The sequence below is a fragment of the Phacochoerus africanus genome, chromosome 14 (assembly GCF_016906955.1).
Source record: "Phacochoerus africanus isolate WHEZ1 chromosome 14, ROS_Pafr_v1, whole genome shotgun sequence".
NCBI lineage: Eukaryota > Metazoa > Chordata > Mammalia > Artiodactyla > Suidae > Phacochoerus > Phacochoerus africanus.
Window position 1 is genome coordinate 37,887,229 of NC_062557.1, and position 8,454 is coordinate 37,895,682.

The window sequence follows — 8,454 nt, forward strand, 5'->3', positions numbered from 1 at the left end:
CTGATTAATGATGTTTACAAACACGGCCTCAGCTCTCAGAGCTGCTCAGCCCTTCCCGCCCGCCCAGGCCTGAAGGCAGAGGCCTTCCTAGCACCGCCCCAGCCCACTTCTTCAGACCTTCCGGCCAGCACCCCTCTCCATCCTGTTCCCCGGGGCTGTGAGCAGAGCCAGAGATCCTTCCTGGAGCCCCCGGCCCCACTCTCATGGCGCTCAGGTAGAAAGGAGACCCAGCAAGAGCACGTGGAGGCTGGTGGGAGGGCTAGGACCCTGCTCGTAGCCTTCCCAGTCCTGGAACTTCCAGGGCACGCGGTGTTGACTTTACTCGCCAGGCTGGCTCTGGCCTTGGGGCCACATACACAGACTTCCCTGCGTGGAGGTGTGGGCCCATGCCCAGTGTCCCAAGGGTCAGACAGGGGAGCCTTTCCATCCTGCTCACCTTCCTATTGGAAGGACTGGGTGGGTCCTGGTCAGAGGCATGGTAGTGAAAGCATTAAGAACGCACCTCTTTTTTTTGCCTATTTTTAGGGCTGCACCTGCAGCATATGGAGGTTCCCAGGCTAGGGGTCGAATCAGAGTTACAGCTGCCGGCTTACACCCCAGCCACAGCAACGGGATCCGAGCCGAGTCTGTGACCTACACCACAGCTCACAGCAACGCCAGATCCTTAACCCACTGAGCAAGGCCAGGGATCAAACCCGCATCCTCATGGATCCTAGTCGGGTTCATTAACCGCTGAGTCACGAAGGGAACTCTAAGAACACACCTCTGAGTCAGACAGTCCTCGGTCCAAATGTTGGGTTGGCCTGGGGCCAGTCACTTAACCTGACTGAGCTGCAGTTTCTTCATCTGTGAAATGGAGGTAACAACAGTCCCTGTCATAGAGGCTGTTGAGAGGATCCGTATAAAAAGGACACAGTAGGTGCTCAGTAAATGTGAGCTTTTGATGGCAGTGAAAGAGATGAGAAGAACAATGACAGGAGGCCTCTGAAGCTGCAGAGATGCCCAAGGATTTCCCCTGCTCCTCCCGCTGCCCCCTCTCTGGGGAGCAGGGCAGGTCCCAGCTCATTACTGGTGGGGGCTGGGGTGGAGGTGTGAGATTGGAATCACTCCTGGGTCTGTTCGCAGCTTCTCTGTTTCATTAACACCTCCCTGGTGGTCTGCAGCTCATCCTGCCAGGGGAGGAGGTGCTCCAGAAAGTTCTAACTGCCTCCTACCCAGCCCAGAGCTCACTGCTCCCCACTCTGTGCTCAGACCCCCACAGAGAGGGTTTTGTGTGGGAGAGAGGTGGTCACTGGCCAGGAGGCTGTCTCCGTCCCTCTTCCCAGGGTCCTGGGGGCCTGGTCAGAGTGTAGAGCCCTTTCTTTCCCCTCCCCCATCGACCTCTCACCCTTTGTCCCTGCTGCCCCAGCCCCACTGCGTCCCCACCCGGCCACCTCTTCCTTCTTTTTGAATCTCCCATGACTTGGTGGGAACCTGGCTTGGTCTGGGGTTCTGATCCTGACCCACCTCCTCCTAGCTGGATGACCAAAGGCAAGTTGCTCTCCTCTAGGACATGTGTTGTCGCCTCTTCTGTAAAAAGGGGACATGCTACCCACAACAAGGTAGGAGAGGGCCTGGTACGCGGTAAACCCTCTGCAATGGCAGCCATCATGCTTCCTTTGCAGGCATAACTACTGCTCTCGGGGAGCCCCTGTGGTGGCTCAGTGGAAACGAATCCGACTGGTATCCATGAGGATGTGGGTTTGATCCCTGGCCTCGCTCACAGGGTCAGCGATCGGCATTGCCGTGAGCTGTGGTGTCGGTCGCAGACAGCTCGGATCCCCCGTTGCTGTGGCTGGGGTGTAGGCCGGCAGCTGTAGCTCTGATTCAACCCCTAGCCTGGGAACTTCCCTATGCTGCGGGTGCAGCCCTAAAAAGAAAAGAAAAGAAAAGAAAAAAAACCACTGCTCTAGGAATTATCGTTTTAAACAGCAGGACTTTGTTTAGGCAACTGGGGTGGGGGAGCAGGGCCAGAGCCTCTAGGACCTGAGGTTCACAGAAGCAGGAAGAGGGCGTGAGCTGTGTCCCAGTTAATTGTCCCTGTCTTCTCCCCGGCCTGGCTGGCGAAAGGAGGGGAGCTGGTCATTGAACGGGGACCAGGAGATTTATGCCTCGGGCTCGGGGAAGGCTGCTTCCAAATCAGGTTCCCCTCCACTACGCTCCAAGAAGGATTCGCATGGAAATGTCTGTCCTTTGCCCCCTCTGTGCCCTCTCTGTCACAATATTCCATTTCAGAGGACACCCTTCAGCAGCTGCGGGGGGCGGCGGGGAGGGGCTGGCTCCTCGCTGCCCCAACCCTGCAGTTTGACTCAACTTGGCCCCTTCCTCTTTCTCCTGCCACCTCTGTGCCCTCGTCCCCCTCCGTCTCCCTGCTTTTTGCTGAGGTGTGTGGGTGTCAGAAGGGAGACTCCATGAAAAGCAGTACCCTTTGTGGTTAATCTGTCGCCTCAAGAACATGTCAGTGGGCTGAACAGTGTCCTTTAGAAAGAACAGAACGAGACGCAAGTCAGCAGACAGGGGAGGCAGGAGGACAGTGGGCTTGGTCCCTTCTTGCAAGCAGCCTTACAGGGCCCCTGTCCCTTGGCCCCCACGGGCCTCTACAGACACGGGAGTCCCTTCCCCCCCAGAGCCCCCCCCCCTTTTTTTTAGAATATGGGGCAGGAATTAGCTTTACTCCTTTTGAATTCCCAGGTCCCAGCACAGGGCCAGGCACAGACTGGGGGTTTAAAAACCATTGTGGCGCAGCGGTTAACAAACCCAACTAGCATCCATGAGGACGCAGGTTTGATCCCTGGCCCTGCTCAGTGGGTTAAGGATCTGGCATTGCCGTGAGCTGTAGTGTAGGTTGCAGATGCAGCTCGGATTCTGCGTTGCTGTGGCTCTGGTGTAGTCAGGCAGCTGTAGCTGGACCCCTAGCCTGGGAACCTCCATATGCTGCGGGTGCGGCCCTAAAAAGACAAAAAGACAAAATAATAATAATAATAATAAACCATGACGGAACAAGCAAATGGGTCTCCCACCTCTCCTGAGGTGGGAGACTAACTGCCTCCCCCTCCTCGTCTCTATAGGGGTTGGGGGGCAAATCTCTCAGTGTTTCCAGTGGCCCTGACCTTCCACGTTCAGAGGCGGGAAGATGCAAATGACGCTCCAGCCACAGCTGCTCTTGATTCTCTGAAACAAAGGAGCTAATGGAGGGCCGAGGGGTTCTACGAGCATCCCCCCACCTGCACCCAGGCCTCGCCCAGATGCCCCTCCCCTAGGTGGGGGCACTGTCTGTGGGTCAGGCGCTGCACGGGGCTGGATCTTGTTTAAATCAGAGCCCTGAGACCAACACACACATGCAACAGCCTCACCATGGTGGGTACGGGGCCGGAAGCCGTGTGCTTGCAGCAGGGTGATGGTATGAATGTTTATTACATACTCGGTGCGTGCTAGCAGTTTTATATGCCTCGTCTCTCGGGTGGGCACTGTTACTACCTTTAGTTTATAGGGAGGAAACAGGCTCTGAGGGGTTAACTTGCCCAAGGTTGTGGGGTGGCAATCAGAATGGTTTGGGAGGGAGGGTGGGGAGCTGGGCTGACAGGAGAGAACCTGCGGCCCAAGCACCTGCTAGGAGGTCAAACCACATCTGCATACAGCCACCCTCTCTCACCCCTACCCCAAAGCCCTCACCCATGCAGCACCCCACCCTGTCTCCCCACTCCATCTCTCCCCAACCACCTTGACAAGCTCCAGGTGGGGCATTCCACCAACTCTCCACCGAGTGGTGGATGTTAAGTTCGGGCTGAGAGGCCAGAGTGACTGTTCAGGGTTGCAGTGGGATGCGGCCAAGAGCACTGATTTCTAGAGACGCCCAGATTTGGCTTTAAATCCTGGCCCTCAGAGTTCCTGTGGTGGCGCAGTGGAAATGAATCCAACTAGGAACCATGAGGTTGCGAGTTTGATCCCTGGCCTTGTTCAGTGAGTTAAGGATCCGGTTCTTCCGTGAGCCGTGGTGTAGGTCGCACATGCTGCTCGGATCTGGCGTTGCTGTGGCTGTGGTGTAGGCTGGCGGCTACAGATCTTATTGGACCCCTAGGCTGGGAACCTCCATATACCATGGGTGTGGCCCTAAAAAGACAAAAAACTCCTGGCCCTGCTCCCACATATAAAGTCTCAGGCCTGGGAGTTCCCATTGCGGCTCAGCAGGTTATGAAATCTGACCAGTATCCATGAGGATTTGGGTTCGATCCCTGGCCTCACTCAGTGGGTTAAGGATCCGGCCTTGCCACAAGCTGCAGCGTAGGTCGCAGACACGGCTTGGATCCTGCATTGCTGTGACTATGGTGTAGGCTGGCAGCTGCAGTTCTGATTTGACTCTGAGCCTGGGAACGTCCATAAAAATTTTTTTTTAATTAAATAAATAAAGGCCCAGGCCTTGGCTGAGTTTCTGAACTTCTCAGCTTAATTTCCTCCCCGTAAAATGGCATCCCAACTGACTTTCTCCCAGGCTTGTGCTTGAGAGAAGATGCCTCGGCATAGGGTCAGCCTCGTAGACTTTCCCGGGGCTCCTCTGTGTCTGCCTCTTTACCCTTCTTAGCTCAAGGTATGGCATCTCTCTTTCTCAGCTCTGCCTGTTTTCTGATTACCTCCATCCAGTCTGCCTGTCCCCGGGGGTCCCTGTTCCTGCTCCCTCTCTGGGGCTGTGTCTCCACACCCTGTGTGTCCCTGTCTTTGCCTCTCCCCTGGCTCTGCCCCAAGGGACGGATCGATGGCCACCGCTGCTTATCGATTGGGGTGGGCATCCAAGTGTGGCTGCTCGAGGCCAATATTGATGGACAGGATTGGTGCCCAGGCCACACGGAGTGGCAGTTGGGGAGCCTGGGGCTGCAAGGCCAGTAGGGCTGTCGCCTTTCCTGCCAGGACCTGGAGCGGGAGTCCTTAAAGCAGCAGACCCTGCGGCTCACATGGGAGCAGAGGGTGGGGGAGAGGGCCTCTGAGGACAGACGGCCAAGGCTTGCTGTCATTTAACGTGTTTATTGAGCACCTACTATGTGCAAGGGAGCAATCAGCAAAAATCAATAAGTAAAATTATATAGTCTGTTGTGCAAGAAACAGGGAAAGGGGGATGGAAGTGCAGGTTGGGGAAGGTGCCATTTTTTTGTTTGTTTGTTTTGTTTTTTAGGGCTGCACACATGGCATATGCAGGTTCCCAGGCTAGGGGTCGACTCAGAGCTGTAGCTCTTGGCCACCGTCACAGCCACCCACGGCAGATCCTAGTCGTGTCTGCGACCTACACCACAGCTCATGCCAACAACCAGATCCTTAACCTACTGAGCGAGGCCAGGGATCAAACCCTCATCCTCATGTGAATCCTAGTCAGGTTTATTAACCGCTGAGCCATGATGGGAACTCCAGTATTTGTCTTTTTATGACTGGCTTCTTTTTTTCTTCTTTCTTTTTTTTTAAATTAAAGTATAGTTGATTTACAATGTTGTGCCAGTTTCTTCCGTACAGCAAAGTGACCCAGTCATACATAGAAATACATTCTTTTTCTCATGTTTCTTCCATCATGTTCTATCACAGGAGATTGGATAGAGTTTCCTGTGCTGTACAGTAGACCTCATTGCTTATCCATTCTAAACATAATAGTTTGCATCTACTAACCCCAAACTCCCAGTCCCTCCCACTCCCCCTCCCCACCCTTGGCAACCAGGACTCTGTTCTCTATGTCTGTGAGTCTGTTTCTGTTTTGTAGATAAGTTCATTTGTGTCATATTTTAGATTCCACATATAAGTGATGTCATATGATATTTATCTATTTCTTTCTGAATGACTGCCTTATTTCATTTAGCACGTCTTCAAGGTTCATCCCTGTAGCATGTGACAGGATTTCTTTCCTTTTTTAAGGCTGAATACTATTCCATAGTATGCATACACCACACAATTTGTTTATCCATTCATTGGTTGATGGACACTTGGGTTGTTTCCATCTCTTGGGTATTGTGAGTAATGCTGCAATATACGTGAATGTGCAAATCTTTCTTTGAGATCCTGTTTTTAATTCTTACAGATATACACCTAGAAGTAGAATTGCTGGATCATACAGTTGGTTTTTTTTAATCTTTTAATTGAAAAAGATTTGCTGTCTTCAAGAGTGGCTGCACCATTTTGCAGTGCATGAGGGTTCCAGTTTCCCCAGATCCTCACCAACACTTATTTTCTGTGTAATTTTTTTTTTTTTTGACACTAGCCATCCTAATGGATGTGAGGTGGTATCTCATGTAGGCTTGATTTCCATTTCCCTTGAGTGATATTGAGCATCTTTTTATGTGCTGTTGGCTATTTGCATATCCTCTTTGGAGAAGGTTGATTCAAGTCCTTTGCCCAATTTTTAATTGGGTTATTTTTGTTTGTTGTTGTTGAGTTAGAGTTCTTCATATATTTTGAATATTAATCCCTCATCAGATAATGATTTCAGAACATTTTCTCCTATTCTGTAGGCTGCTTTTCATTCTGTTGATGTGTCCTCTGATGCACAGAAGTTTAAAATTTTTTTTATTTTTTAATTTAATTTTTTATTTCTCAATGAATTTATCACCTCTGTAATTGTATAATGATCATCACAATCCAAGTTTTAAATTTTAAGGTTGTTCAATTTATCTATTTTTTTTCTCTTATTGCCTGTGCAGTCATTGCCAAGTCCATTGAAAATGATTGCTTTTAACCACTCCTCACTGCTGGCAACAATTCTGCTAACACCTTTGAGTGGGTGGGAATGAGGGAAGACGGTTTGCAACAGTTGACAGAACGAGGAAGCATTTAGCCAGGAGAATGGAAGCACCTAGGTGTTGGTGGTTGGGCACAGTGACCATGATATTCGAAGTACAGAAGAGCTTTCATGGGGCAGAGCAATGACCCAGAGGGCAGATTGGGACCCATGGGAGGCTCATGGAGTCAGACAGCAGCTCAGTCTAACAGGACTCCGGAGGTTGAACAGGGTACTCTGGAGGAAGTGAGCTCCCTGTCACTGGGGGAGTGTAAGCACTCAGGTGACCATGCAGGTAGCATCTTGCATAGGGGCTTTAGACATAGGATGTTAAGATTGGGTTGATGGCCTCTGATCCCTTCTGTGATTCAGTAGGGAAGGCAAGAGCCCAAACCTTCAGCCAGTGGGGTGGGGTAGATTTCAGCTTCTCTGTGCCTGGGGAAGTCACCTCAAGATTACTGTCTGCTGGAGTTCCCATCATGGCTCAGTGGGTTAAGAACCCAACTTGTCTCCATGAGGATGCAGGTTTGATCCCTGGCCTTGCTCAGTGGGTTAAGGATCCGGCGTTGCCGTGAGCTGTGGTGTAGATCACAGACACAGCTTGGATCCGGTGTTGCTATGGCATCTTGGAAAGGGGACACCCTGCTGGCTTTGTTGGGGGTGTGAGATTTGGAATTTGGGGAGCTGGTGGAAAAGAGTCACAGCCCGATCGATGTTGGGGCAGGTTCATGAATTCCTCCCTCCCCTCCAGGCTGAACCTAGAGCCCCAGGTGAGTGTGTTTAGAGTTGGCTGTACATCCATTCACCTGGTGAGTCTGGAGAGTGTGGGTTAGGAGAGCAGGTTGGCAGTGAGGGTGCCAGGGAGAGGGTGTGGCATGGAGGGCATTCCTGTCTGCCTGGGACATGTTCCCAGAGCAACGCCAAACATCAAGGACAGCCTTTATGGGGAAAAGAGTTGCACAGGGACTCTTTGGCCTTCATGGGGTCAAATGGCTTGTGGCCTGGCTGTTGCCTTCTAAGCCCTGGGACACAGCTGAGATGCTCCAGCAGGCAGCCTCGATGGGACCTTCTACACATTTGGGGGTGTGGGGGGGTCCCTGGGTAGGTACCCTCAGTGAAGCCTTGCCTGCCACCCCTGCCCCAGCCCTGCACGGGTGTGTCGTGTAAGTTCCCAGATGTGCCTGCGTGTTCTCCCCACGGCTTCTGCCAGGGGAGCTGAGAGTGGCTCTCCGGGTGGCGGGGACAGGCCAGATTTATGGTGCTGGGAGAAATATTTAGGCCTGAGACAGTTTGGTTGTGTTAATTATGGAAATCTAAAGATAATCTATATTTAATGCTGAATTTTGTCAAATTTGCTAAAGAATTAGGGGAGCATGTGCAAACAGTGACACTTCAATGAAGAACAAGGTGCAATTAAACTCTGAAATTTACAGTGGAATAATTGGAGAGCATGACAAATATAGTTATCAGCAGCAACTAATTAGGGGTCTGTTCGAGGTTTCTGGGCTTGATTAATCTTGCCTAGATGCTAATAAGTTATGCTGGGCAGCTGATACCATTTGTCGCCTCCTCCTTTCCACCATCTCTCCACAGCCCTTGGGGGGCGGGAATGCAGCCCCTTCGGTCCATCAGCCTGGCCTGATGGGGACAATGAGGACGCCAGTGCT